This window comes from Hevea brasiliensis, chromosome 3 (assembly GCF_030052815.1).
Source record: "Hevea brasiliensis isolate MT/VB/25A 57/8 chromosome 3, ASM3005281v1, whole genome shotgun sequence".
In the NCBI taxonomy this organism is placed as follows: Eukaryota; Viridiplantae; Streptophyta; class Magnoliopsida; order Malpighiales; family Euphorbiaceae; genus Hevea; species Hevea brasiliensis.
In genome coordinates, this window is record NC_079495.1 from 56,966,293 (window position 1) to 56,981,667 (window position 15,375).

A 15,375-nucleotide genomic window follows, 5' to 3' on the forward strand; every position below is an offset into this window, starting at 1 on the left:
ACTCACTTCCAACCAATCATAATTAAACAACCTATTAATTAATAAATAAAAAGAGATAAATATGGCCAAAAACAAAAGAAATCAGCAGCCTCTTCTTCCATAACAGCCGCACCAAAAGAAAGAGAGAGAGAGGAAGAAAGAGAGACCTCCGTTGATGCACTCACCCAAGCTCCAAAACCTAGCCAATTACACCATAAAACCCTTATATGCCTTCATAAAACTTGGTCCTCACACCTAGAGCAAGCTTTGGACAGCAAAAAGAAAGGAAGAAAGTGAAGTTTTGAAGTCTTAGAAGTGGCTTCATTCAAGGTTAGTGAACATATGTATTTAAAACTCCTTAATTCCATGTTAGAGATGTGTAATAGGTAAGAAATTGTGAAATAAATGAACTAAACTCATGTGTATGAAGCCCATGGATTTCGGCTGCCCCTAAGGAAGGAACAAGATTGAGTGTTTTGATGGACTTGGAGTGCACTAGAGATTATGTTTAAAGTGTATAAACATAAGGATAATGAAGTAGTTGGTTAATTAAGGTAAATTGTGTAAATTTTGAATTTAAGCTAGGGTTTTGGGAGTGAAAATTTGATTTGGCTTATGGAATGATTATTTGACATTCTAATGGTCAATTAGTGACCATTTAAGGCAAGTAAATCATAATTTGAAGTGAGCTAATGCATGGTAAACTGAAATGGGAAGGCTGCCAAGAGACAGCAGAAATGAGGCTGTGAGTCCAGCATGTTTGAACTGCCATATCTTTGGCTGTGTAGGTCCAATTGGTGTTTGGAAAATTGGACATGAAACTAGGCTTATAATGGCACATTTTTGCTGAAGAAACCATGCCAAAAAGACCAAAGCAAGAGGACCAAAACTTGGCCCCAATCCGGATACCCTGCAAACAGCCCCTGCAGAAATGACCAAATGAACAGTAACTGTTCATCTGGCCATAACTCACTGTAGATATGGTCAATTGACCTGAAATTTTTACAGCAACAAGATAAGATATAGACAAACAACTTACATGAAGGACACCAATCTAAATTATGCCATTAACCTAATCAAATCATTGAGCAAAGTGAAGTTTACTGTACTGAGATTTCCAGAATTTTCATTTGAGCAGTAATGTTTGGATGACTATAACTCTCTCTAGAAAACTCAGATTTAGGCGATTCTTGAACCGATGAAAACCTAAGGCATATTAGAACATTTCATATGAAGAAATTTAGGCCAAATTATGAACTTAACTTGATCAAATTACTGACCAAAGTTGGACCAAAATCTGCCAAAACCCAAAAGTGCAGTATGAACAGTGCACGTGAACAGTAAACTTATTTTGGCCATAACTTGAGCTACAAAACTCCAAATGGAGTGATTCAAAAAAAGAAATTCAACTAGACAGAATAAGGAACAACTTTCATGTTTACCATTTCCTCAAATTCCCACTGTAAAAATAACAAATGGAACAGAAAATATGAAGCACCAAATCTGAAAATTTTGTTCAATTAGCATTAAGCTTAGAAATGGTATTGACAACCAATACCAACAAGTTTTAAATACAAAATGTGGTATGTTTGGGGTGTTAAAACCAATACACCTATTTTCTATCCAAAAGTCAACATTTTTGTTGACCAATGAGGTGAATAGTGACACCAAAACTAAAAATTGGCAATTTTGCCAAAATGACCTAAGCTTTGAAAAAGTGACTAAAACCAACAAGTTTTGAATGAAAAATGTGGTATGTTGGGAGTGTCAAAACCAATGTACCTATTGTTTATGCAAAAGTCAACATTTTAGTTGACTAATGAAATGAATAGTGACATGAAAACTTGAAATTCAAAAATTGTGAAACTTAAAAGTGCAAAATGCCCTAGTAGGCCTAATGTGATTGGTTTGGATAGATTGGCATGCCAATAGGGTATTGTTTTAGCAGTACTGCGAAAGGAAAGGCTTTGTGCCTGTATTCATGGCTTTATGCCCGTATTCATGGCTTTTATGCCCGTATTCATGGCTTTTATGCCAATTATGTGATATCATGGCTTTTTAGCCATACTGACTGCATACGTGGTTGACGTTCTGCGTCCCATGGTATGACGGCCCGAGGCATCGCGGTGTCCAGTGCCAACGACCCGTTATCCAGTCCAGTCGTCCAGTATAGGTTACTTGGGCATGGAAAAGTATAACTGTGATTGAACTAATTATTAAAGAAAATACGAAAATTAAGTATCAGGAATGATTACAAAAATACAAAGAAGCTCAATATCATGAAGAAAATAATTAACGAAATGCATGAAGAAGTTAATATCATGAAACATGATTAGCTCTCGACTACACAATAAGTTAGTAATTATTCATTTCTTATGAACACAATAGCAAGGAAATTATTATTTTTATTTGCATATTGTATTTTCTTGTATTATTGGCACCACTAAGATTTATGCTTAGCGCGTCGCTTTTGCAACGCGTAGGTACTGAAGATTTGGACAGAGGGCCCAGTAGACCACAGATTGGGTAAGGCCGTTCACAGTTTTGCATAGTGTCCGTGTCACCTCAACTTCTGCAGTGCATTGGTAGGACACTAGGTGTCATTTTGGCATTCTGTAATAAATTTTGATTTTCTCATATGTAATGAAACTTATGTAATGTATTTTGATTTTCATGTAAATAATGCAAATTTGTGTTTGTAAATGGAAAAGTGAATATTGATCTGTGATTGTTACATGACTATCAAATGAGATGAATGATTGAGAATTGAAATTGAGAAATGAATGGTTGACAAATGTTGAGATGATGATTATTGGAGTTTGAGAGTAATTGAATACGAATATATGAATATTGGAAGTGTTTTTCACAGGTTCAAGAACTGCTTTTCTCCATTTTTAGCCAGGTACTCACGGATTTTCTTTAAAATTTTCGGAACCTTAAATAAATTATAATTTCGATAAATGGCTTAAATAAATTATATTTCACAAGTTATATTCAAAAGGAAGAATAAAAATGAATTAAGATAAAATAGAGTGCTCCGGCACACTGAGTGGCATAACTTGCTCGGCTACACTGTAGTCGGGTAAGGGGTGTCACATTTATTGGTATCAGAGCACGGTTTAGGCGTTTCTGGGCCTAGATTGAGTCCATACCATGCATTGCATTTGTAAGAGTCGAGGTGACACTAATGCAGATCTGTTTATCTTTGTTATTTTGAATAGGATATGGACCCTACATCACAGAGAGCAGTTGAGGAGGAAGTGGAGAGTCATGCTCCACCTGCAGTAGCTGAGACTGGGGGTAGGGGAGAACCTACTCCGCCAGCTCAAGCAGAGCCTCGCCACCTCCACGTGCCATGTTCCAAAGAAATGACCGATTTCTTCAAACAAATGGCCGGGTAATGCCAAGACTACCACCACCACTCCACAAAGCAGAAATCACACTGGAAAGGTTAAGAAAGTTTGAGTCGTGGACTTCTATGGCAAGAGAGAAGATGACTCATGGTAGAAAATTGGTTGAATAGAACAAGCAGAGTGTTAAAACAACTCCACTGCACTCCAGAGCAAAACTTGGAATCTGCTGTATCTCTGCTGCAAGACGATGCATATGAGTGGTGGGACACTGTGTCCAGTGAAGTGCAGCCAGAAGCATTAACTTGGGACTTCTTTCTCTCCGAATTCAAGAAGAAATATGTGGGTACTGTATACCTGGAAGAGAGAAGAAGAGAGTTCATTAACCTGAGGCAGAGACAGCTGTCAGTGGCCGAGTATGAGAAAGAATTTGTAAGATTGAGCCGCTATGGAAGGGAGATAGTCCCTAATGAAGCTGAAAGGTGCAAGAGATTCGAAGAGGGACTAAATGACAATATAAAGATCATGATCACTGCCTTGGGGATCACAGACTTCACCAAGTTAGTGGAAGCTACATTAAAAGTGGAGAAAGTGAGAATAAATGAACAAAATAGGAAAGATAGACAGCGTAAGAGGGAATTTGGACCAGATACCAAGTATACCAACCGATAGTAAGAAGTTTAAGGGTTCTAGTTCACAAGATCGCACACGGGGCCACAAAGGCCGATTGGAATATCTATAGCTAGTTCCCCTGCACAATAACAAGGGATCAACCCGGTTCGAATGTATGCATTGTGGTAGAAAACACAAAGGGGAGTGTCGATTGTTAACTAGAGAGTGTTTCAAGTGTGGGGCTATGGATCATTTCATAAGAGATTGCCCTCAGAGGAGTGGCTCAATAGCTCCTGTACAAGTTCACAGACCTTCCCCTATAGTTCAAAGGGGTAAAGGATCGGGTAGAGCAGAAACGGCTGACATTTCACAGAAGATTGTTTCTGAGACAGTTGAAAAGCCCGAAGTCAGGGTGGCACCACAAGTATATGCTATGGAAGCTCAGGAAGAGCCAAACCTGCATAATCGATGAGGCGATACAAGGAAGTGAAGAAACAAGGAGGTAGCAACTCCCCGATTACTTAAGTCAGGTAAATTTCGAGGACGAAATTTAAATTAGAGGGGAAGAGTTGTAACACCCTCCCGGTAACCACTCCGTACATCCTACTGCTCGTGACGGTGTCCTGGAGATAGCTAGAACGTCCGGAAAAATATTTAAACTAAAGTCAGGAACCATAATTAACTCAAATGTTAATAAGAAAAATTTAGTAAAAATTTTAGAAATAAAATACAACCAAGTCAAATGAGCCGGTGCCCAAGCGATGAGTAACCGGAGGGAAGTTGCGGTTCTCGCAACGAGGAGCCCTAGACCCGGGGAAAAATTCATAAAATAATTTTTGGGACTCCAGAAAAGGGTTATTGAGGTTCCCATGGCATTAGAATGCCAAGAAAATACCTAAAAAATTTTTTCAATCGGTATAGACAATTTTGACCCGTTAAGCCAAACGGAGGGCATTTCGGTCATTTCGCCTTCAGAGGTGATTTTTGGTCGACTTGTCCAGTTAAGTAAATAATTATTATGACTCAAAATATGAATAAATATTGCTAAAAATTAAATTGAAATGTGGTAGAAAAGAAAAGAAAAGAAAAATCAAAAATTAAGCAAATTATGACATATTATGATGTCACTCACTTACTTCCAACCAATCACAATTAAACAACCTATTAATTAATAAATAAAAAGAGATAAATATGGCCAAAAACAAAAGAAATCAGCAGCCTCTTCTTCCATAACAGCCGCACCAAAAGAAAGAGAGAGAGGAAGAAAGAGAGACCTCCATTGATGCACTCACCCAAGCTCCAAAACCTAGCCAATTACACCATAAAACCCTTATATGCCTTCATAAAACTTGGTCCTCACACCTAGAACAAGCTTTGGACAGCAAAAAGAAAGGAAGAAAGTGAAGTTTTGAAGTCTTAGAAGTGGCTTCATTCAAGGTTAGTGCACATATGTATTTAAAACTCCTTAATTCCATGTTAGAGATGTGTAATAGGTAAGAAATTGTGAAATAAATGAACTAAACTCATGTGTATGAAGCCCATGGATTTCGGCTGCCCCTAAGGAAGGAACAAGATTGAGTGTTTTGATGGACTTGGAGTGCACTAGAGATTATGTTTAAAGTGTATAAACATAAGGATAATGAAGTAGTTGGTTAATTAAGGTAAATTGTGTAAATTTTGAATTTAAGCTAGGGTTTTGGGAGTGAAAATTTGATTTGGCTTATGGATTATTATTGAACATTCTAATGGTCAATTAGTGACCATTTAAGGCAAGTAAATCATAATTTGAAGTGAGCTAATGCATGGTAAACTGAAATGGGAAGGCTGCCAAGAGACAGCAGAAATGAGGCTGTGAGTCCAGCATGTTTGAACTGCCATATCATTGGCTGTGTAGGTCCAATTGGTGTTTGGCCAATTGGACATGAAACTAGGCTTATAATGGCACATTTTTTCTGAAGAAACCATGCCCAAAAGACCAAAGCAAGAGGACCAAAACTTGGCCCCAATCCGGATACCCTGCAAACAGCCCCTGCAGAAATGACCAAATGAACAGTAAATGTTCATTTGGCCATAACTCACTGTAGATATGGTCAATTGATCTGAAATTTTTACAGCAACAAGAAAAGATATAGACAAACAACTTTCATGAAGGACACCAATCTAAATTATGCCATTAACCTAATCAAATCATTGAGCAAAGTGAAGTTTATCAGATCGAGATTTCCAGAATTTTCATTTGAGCAGTAATGTTTGGATGACTATAACTCTCTCTCGAAAACTCGGATTTAGGCGATTCTTGAACCGATGAAAACCTAAGGCATAGTAGAACATTTCATATGAAGAAAGTTAGGCCAAATTATGAACTTAACTTGATCAAATTACTGACCAAAGTTGGACCAAAATCTGCCAAAACCCAAAAGTGCAGCATGAGCGATTGCGTGAGCGATAAACTTATTTTGGCCATAACTTGAGCTACAAAACTCCAAATGGAGTGATTCAAAAAAATGAAATTCAACTAGACAGAATAAGGAACAACTTTCATGTTTACTATTTCCTCAAATTCCCACTGTAAAAATAACAAATGGAACAGTAAAGATGAAGCACCAAATCTGAAAATTTTGTTCAATTAGCATTAAGCTTAGAAATGGTATTGGCAACCAATACCAACAAGTTTTAAATACAAAATGTGGTATGTTTGGAGTGTTAAAACCAATACACCTATTTTCTATCCAAAAGTCAACATTTTTGTTGACCAATGAGGTGAATAGTGACACCAAAACCAAAAATTGGCAATTTTGCCAAAATGACCTATGCTTTGAGAAAGTGACTAAAACCAACAAGTTTTGAATGCAAAATGTGGTATGTTGGGAGTGTCAAAACCAATGTACCTATTGTTTATGCAAAAGTCAACATTTTAGTTGACTAATGAAATGAATAGTGACATGAAAACTTGAAATTCAAAAATTGTGAAACTTAAAAGTGAAAAATGCTCTAGTAGGCCTAATGTGATTGGTTTGGATAGATTGGCATGCCAATAGGGTATTGTTTTAGCAGTACTGCGAAAGGAAAGGCTTTGTGCCTGTATTCATGGCTTTATGCCTGTATTCATGGCTTTTATGCCCGTATTCATGGCTTTTATGCCAATTATGTGATATCATGGCTTTTTAGCCATACTGACTGCATACGTGGTTGACGTTCTGCGTCCCATGGTATGACGGCGAGGCACCGCGGTGTCGGTGCCAACGACCCGTTATCGATCGATCGTCCAAAGATAGGTTACTTGGGCATGGAAAAGTATAACTGTGATTGAACTAATTATTAAAGAAAATACGAAAATTAAGTATCAGGAATGATTACAAAAATACAAAGAAGCTCAATATCATGAAGAAAATAATTAACGAAATGCATGAAGAAGTTAATATCATGAAACATGATTAGCTCTCGACTACACAATAAGTTAGTAATTATTCATTTCTTATGAACACAATAGCAAGGAAATTATTATTTTTATTTGCATATTGTATTTTCTTGTATTATTGGCACCACTAAGCTTTATGCTTAGCGCGTCGCTTTTGCAACACGTATGTGACACCCCTTACCCGACTACAGTGTAGCCGAGCAAGTTATGCCACTCAGTGTGCCGGAGCACTCTATTTTATCTGATTTTATTGCAGTTCTGGATTTATTTATTCAAAAACTTTATTGAAGATTTAGGCTATTTTTACTTTTATCAAATCTATCTAAATTGGAAATTTCAAAAATTTTAACGATAATCCAACAAAGTGTCGGCTGTAATTTGGACTAACAGTTCTTCTGAACATGCCAAAGACAATTTCAATATATACTCAATTTCTCAAGCTTAATAGTCTCAAAATTTTTCATACATAATGTATCCCAATACAGTATTCAGATTTCTCAGAAATCTCATTAGATTTTCAATATCTCAATATTCACAAGTATAATCTCATTATAACTCAAATTCAATTCACATACTAAAATACTTACTTTGAATAGCTTCCATAATTCATAGGTTAATTACATGAGTTTATTTTGTACAAGATATACAAATAATTTACAATGTGCTAGGAATGAACAATATACATAACATGTATAAAATGAGCCCTATCTACATGCATTCTTTGAGAGGTGACAATCTTGAACTCTTCGACACTACGCAGATCTGGACTCCAAAAATCTCGATCGGATCTCTGGTTTTACCTTGATACTGCGCGAGGAAGCAATTCCATCGCTAAGCATTTCTGCTTAGTGGTGCAATAATATAACCAGAAATAATATATACAAGTAAAGAAAGAAATAAATGATAATTCAGATACACAAGAATCAATTTAATTTGGTATGGTATTTCTAGTATCAACGATCTTATATACTAGTTTGTTCCTCTTTGGAAGTGCTTAGTTTATAACTTTTCAGTAATACTAGCAGGTATATAATTTATTCTATCTGTATTGTATTTCAAGTCTGTACGGTTTTGCAACTTATATTTTTGTTATGTTTCTTTTGCTAATCTCTTTTGCTTATTCATTCAATACTTAATTTAATTGTACTGGATTTTCATTATACTTAACTTAACTTAGCTGCCTGAATTGAATAATACTTTAATTGACTGCCCAAGTAACCTATACTAGACGATCGATCGATAACGGGTCGTTGGCACTAGACACCGCGGTGCCTCGGGCCGTCATACCATGGGACGCAGAACGTCAACCACGTATGCAGTCAGTATGGCTAAAGAGCCATGATATCACATAATCGGCATAAAAGCCATGAATACGGGCATAAAAGCCATGGATACGGGCATAAAGCCATGAATACAGGCATAAAGCCTTTCCTTTCGCAGTACTGCTAAAACAATACCCTATTGGCATGCCAAACTATCCAAACCAATCTTGTTAGGTATACTAGGGCATTTGATATTTTAAAATGTTAATATATTGTGCTTTATGACTTCATTATTTCATGATAAATTTCAATCATAATTTATACATTCATTTGATCATTTATATGATCACAATTCACATCAATTATTCTTTTATACCATTGTACTCAAAATACTTCTCCTCTTTACAATAATGAGAACTAATGTCTCATTCATGCATTAATATGGTTTATTTATCCATTCATTATATTATTCATATTGATCACAATTCTAAACGATGGTTCACATGTACCATTGTATTCAAAACATTTTTCCTTTCTCATTTATACATTCAAGAGTCTACTTATGTAATTACAAATTTTATATTTCAAGTTGAGTTACTAATATTTTATGAATTCCATTTGTGATGGGCATATATGCCCTAACTATCTATTCACATCAATTAGGTGACTTATTTTTCATGTTTCAAGTAATCCATGAATATTTCATGGATTTCAAATTTATGGCCTAAATTTCTTTTTAACAATTTTGACTAGGATGCATAGTCCATATTTGTCATACAATTCTAAGCATTTAAGCTTAGAATTGGTTCTAGGTCTTCATCTTTATTTACTAATCATTTTGATTGCTATTCACCTTACTAGTCAACCAAAATGTTGACCTTTTTATACTTAATGAATATATTAATTCTTATTACCTCAAGATCCCACATTTTGAGTTTTACATTTGCTAGTATTAATTGCCAATTGCAATTTAAAGTCCCCTAGATGCATTTCTAATTTCAAATTTTGAATTTCAAGTTTTGGTGTCACTATTCATTTCATTAGTCAACTAAAATATTGACTTTTGCATAAACAATAGGTACATTGGTTTTAATACTCCCAACATACCACATTTTGTATTCAAAACTTGTTGGTTTTGGTCACTTTCTCAAAGCTTAGGTCATTTTGGCAAAATTGCCAATTTTTGGTTTTGGTGACACTATTCACCTCATTGGTCAACAAAAATGTTGACTTTTGCATAGAAAATATGTACATTGACTTTGGCACTTCAAACATACCACATTTTTCATTTAAAACTTGTTGGCATTAAGCATTAATACCATTTCTAAGCTTAAACCAAGAGAAGCAAAATTTTCAATTTTGCTAACTCAACTTTACTATTCCATTGGGCACTATTGCAGTAGGAATTTGAGGAAATGGTAAACATGAAAGTTGTTTCTTATTTTGTCTAGTTAAATTTCTTTTTTTGAATCACTCCATTTGGAGTTTTGTAGCTCAAGTTATGGCCAAAATAAGTTTACTGTTCACGCAATCGCTCATGCCGAGATTTTGGTCCGCAGATTTTTGGTCCAACTTTGGTCAGTAATTTGATCAAGTTAAGTTCATAATTTGGTATAACTTTCTTCTTATGAAATGTTCTACCATACCTTAGGTTTCCATCGGTTCAAGAATCGCCTAAATCCGAGTTTTCTAGAGAGAGTTATAGTCCTCCAAACATTGCTGCTCAAATGAAAATCTGCAGAGTTGCAGGTTTGAACAGTAACTGTGACTGCCATTTGGGTTAGATTCTGGTCATAATTTGGGGTAGATTTCTTCATGAAAGTTGTTTTTCTATGTCTTAACTTGTTGTTGTAAAAATTTCAGGTCAATTGACCAAATCTACAGTGAGTTATGGCCAAATTAACAGTTACTGTGCATTTGGTCATTTCTGCAGGTGCTGTTGCAGGGGATCCGGATTGGGGCCAAGTTTTGGTCCTCTTGCTTTGGTCTTTTGGGCATGGTTTCTTCAGCAAAAATGTGTCATTATAAGCCTAGTTTCATGTACAATTGGCCAAACACCAATTGGACCAACACAGCCCAAGTTATGGCTGTGTAATTGGACTGAATTTTCAGTCCCTCTGCTGCTGTCCTAGGGCAGCCTACATCTTCACTTTGCAATCCTATTTTTCAGTCCAATTCATGGTCAACATACCTAAAATGGTCACTAATTGACCACTAAAATGTCCATTACTCAATTCAAATGCCAAGTCCAATTTTCACCCTTAAAACCCTAATTTCTCATTGCAATTCACCCATACACCTTAGTTACACACTTCCATTCATTATATATGTGTTTATACACTTTAAACATAAGCTCTAATTCATTCTAAGTCTATCATCAACACTCAATCCTATTCCTTCCTTAGGGCAGCTGAAATCCATGGTATGTATACACATGAATTTAGTCCATTTAACTTACAATTTCATACTAAATTCAAGTCCTTAACATGGAAATAAAGGAATATTAGCATAAGTAAGCACTAACCTTGAATAGGGCAGAATTTCCCAACTCAAAACTTCACTTTCTTTCCTCTTCTTGGCTGCCAAACACTCTCCCAAGATGAGTGGACAAATTTTAATGAAAAGAAGAAGAGATTTTATGGTGGGAAGTGAAGGGAATCAAGCTTGAAACAAGAGCTTCAATGGAGGGGGAGGGGAAGATGGGTTTCACGTCTTGAGGAAGAAGAAGAAGAAAAAAAGATGACCAGAATTTTTGGTCTTCTTTGACTCTTTTAAGTGTTTTAATAAAGCTTATTAACTTGTGATTGGTTGCGAGTGAGTGAGTGACATCATGTGATGTCATTATTTGCATTATTTTGATTTTTCTTTGCTTTTCTTTTCTACCACATTTCAATTTAATTTTCAACAATATTTATTCACATTTTAGATCATAATAATTATTTACTTAACTGTACAAGTCAGCCAAAAATCACCTCTGAAGGCGAAATGACCAAAATGCCCTCCGTTTGGCTTAACGGGTCAAAATTGTCTGTACCGATTGAAAATTTTTTCTAAGTATTTTCTTGGCATTCTAATGCCATGGGAACCTCAATAACCCTTCTCTGGAGTCCCAAAAATTATTTTATAATTTTTCCCCCGGGTCTAGGGCTCCTCGTTGCGAGAACCGCAACTTCCCTCTGGGTTACCCATCGCTTGGGCACCGGCTCATTTGACTTAGTTGTATTTCATTTCTAAAATTTTTACTAAATTTTTCTTATTAATATTTGAGTTAATTATGGTTCCTGACTTTAGTTTAAATATTTTTCTGGACGTTCTAGCTGTCCAGACCGACACCGATCACCGAAACAGTAGACTGTGCGGAGTTGCTACCGGGAGGGTGTTACAACTCTTCCCCTCTAATTTAAATTTCGTCCTCGAAATTTACCCAATGTAAATAGCCAAGGAGCTAATACCTCTTTATTTCTTCACCTTTCCGTGTTATCATACTTCACTTTCTCCTAGTCTCAATCCTATCTTCAAACAGTTCTGTACTCATCCTTTTTCATCTTAAATACAGTCTCCTTCTCATCTCCATTCACTACCTCATTGTCTCTTCACTCTCTTATTCCATACCTTAACCTAAAATAAACAGGAAATACAGATCTGCAATAGTGTCACCTCGACTCTTATGAATGCAATGCATGATATGCAATCTATCTAGGTCCAGAAACGCCTAAACCGTGCTCTGATACCAATAAATGTGACACCCCTTACCCGACTACAGTGTAGCCGAGCAAGTTATGCCACTCAGTGTGCCGGAGCACTCTATTTTATCTGATTTTATTATAGTTCTGGATTTATTTATTCAAAAACTTTATTGAAGATTTAGGCTATTTTTACTTTTATCAAATCTAACTAAATTGGAAATTTCAAAAATTTTAACGATAATCCAACAAAGTGTTGGCTGTAATTTGGACTAACAGTTCTTCTGAACCTGCCAAAGACAATTTCAATATATACTCAATTTCTCAAGCTTAATAGTCTCAAAATTTTTCAAACATAATGTATCCCAATACAGTATTCAGATTTCTCAGAAATCTCATTAGATTTTCAATATCTCAATATTCACAAGTATAATCTCATTATAACTCAAATTCAATTCACATACTAAAATACTTACTTTGAATAGCTTCCATAATTCATAGGTTAATTATATGAGTTTATTTTGTACAAGATATACAAATAATTTACAATGTGCTAGGAATGAACAATATACATAACATGTATAAAATGAGCCCTATCTATATGTATTGCTGAGGAGGTGACAATCTTGAACTCTTCTGACACTTCTGCAGATCTGGACTCCAAAAATCTCAGTCGATACCATCTGGTTTTACCTTTCAGCACTGCGCGAGGAAGCAATTCCATCGCGCTAAGCATTTCTGCTTAGTGGTGCAATAATATAACCAGAAATAATATATACAAGTAAAGAAAGAAATAAATGATAATTCATATACTCAAGAATCAATTTAATTTGGTATGGTATTTCTAGTATCAACGATCTTATATACTAGTTTGTTCCTCTTTGGAAGTGCTTAGTTTATAACTTTTCAGTAATACTAGCAAGTATATAATTTATTCTATCTGTATTGTATTTCAAGTCTGTACGGTTCTGCAACTTATATTTTCGTTATGTTTCTTTTGCTAATCTCTTTTGCTTATTCATTCAATACTTAATTTAATTGTACTGGATTTTCATTATACTTAACTTAACTTAGCTGCCTGAATTGAATAATATTTTAATTGACTGCCCAAGTAACCTATACTAGACGACTGGACTGGATAACGGGTCGTTGGCACTGGACACCGTGGTGCCTCGGGCCGTCATACCATGGGACGCAGAACGTCAACCACGTATGCAGTCAGTATGGCTAAAGAGCCATGATATCACATAATCGGCATAAAAGCCATGAATACGGGCATAAAAGCCATGGATACGGGCATAAAGCCATGAATACAGGCATAAAGCCTTTCCTTTCGCAGTACTGCTAAAACAATACCCTATTGGCATGCCAAACTATCCAAACCAATCTTGTTAGGTATACTAGGGCATTTGATATTTTAAAATGTTAATATATTGTGCTTTATGACTTCATTATTTCATGATAAATTTCAATCATAATTCATAAATTCATTTGATCATTTATATGATCACAATTCACATCAATTATTCTTTTATACCATTGTACTCAAAATACTTCTCCTCTTTACAATAATGAGAACTAATGTCTCATTCATGCATTAATATGGTTTATTTATCCATTCATTATGTTATTCATATTGATCACAATTCTAAACGATGGTTCACATGTACCATTGTATTCAAAACATTTTTCCTTTCTCATTTATACATTCAAGAGTCTACTTATGTAATTACAAATTTTATATTTCAAGTTGAGTTACTAATATTTTATGAATTCCATTTGTGATGGGCATATATGCCCTAACTATCTATTCACATCAATTAGGTGACTTATTTTTCATGTTTCAAGTAATCCATGAATATTTCATGGATTTCAAATTTATGGCCTAAATTTCTTTTTAACAATTTTGACTAGGATGCATAGTCCATATTTGTCATACAATTCTAAGCATTTAAGCTTAGAATTGGTTCTAGGTCTTCATCTTAATTTACTAATCATTTTGATTACTATTCACCTTACTAGTCAACCAAAATGTTGACCTTTTTATACTTAATGAATATATTAATTCTTATTACCCCAAGATCCCACATTTTGAGTTTTACATTTGCTAGTATTAATTGCCAATTGCAATTTAAAGTCCCCTAGATGCATTTCTAATTTCAAATTTTGAATTTCAAGTTTTGGTGTCACTATTCATTTCATTAGTCAACTAAAATATTGACTTTTGCATAAACAATAGGTACATTGGTTTTAATACTCCCAACATACCACATTTTGTATTCAAAACTTATTGGTTTTGGTCACTTTCTCAAAGCTTAGGTCATTTTGGCAAAATTGCCAATTTTTGGTTTTGGTGACACTATTCACCTCATTGGTCAACAAAAATGTTGACTTTTGCATAGAAAATATGTACATTGACTTTGGCACTTCAAACATACCACATTTTTCATTTAAAACTTGTTGGCATTAAGCATTAATACCATTTCTAAGCTTAAACTAAGAGAAGCAAAATTTTCAATTTTGCTAACTCAACTTTACTATTCCATTGGGCACTATCGCAGTAGGAATTTGTGGAAATGGTAAACATGAAAGTTGTTCCTTATTTTGTCTAGTTAAATTTCTTTTTTTGAATCACTCCATTTGGAGTTTTGTAGCTCAAGTTATGGCCAAAATAAGTTTACTGTTCACGTGCACTGTTCATGCTGGGATTTTGGGTCTGGCAGATTTTTGGTCCAACTTTGGTCAGTAATTTGATCAAGTTAAGTTCATAATTTGGTCTAACTTTCTTCTTATGAAATGTTCTACCATACCTTAGGTTTCCATCGGTTCAAGAATCGCCTAAATCCGAGTTTTCTAGAGAGAGTTATAGTCCTCCAAACATTGCTGCTCAAATGAAAATCTGCAGAGTTGCAGGTTTGAACAGTAACTGTGACTGCCATTTGGGTTAGGTTCTGGTCATAATTTGGGGTAGGTTTCTTCATGAAAGTTGTTTGTCTATGTCTTAACTTGTTGCTGTAAAAATTTCAGGTCAATTGACCAAATCTACAGTGAGTTATGGCCAAATTAACAGT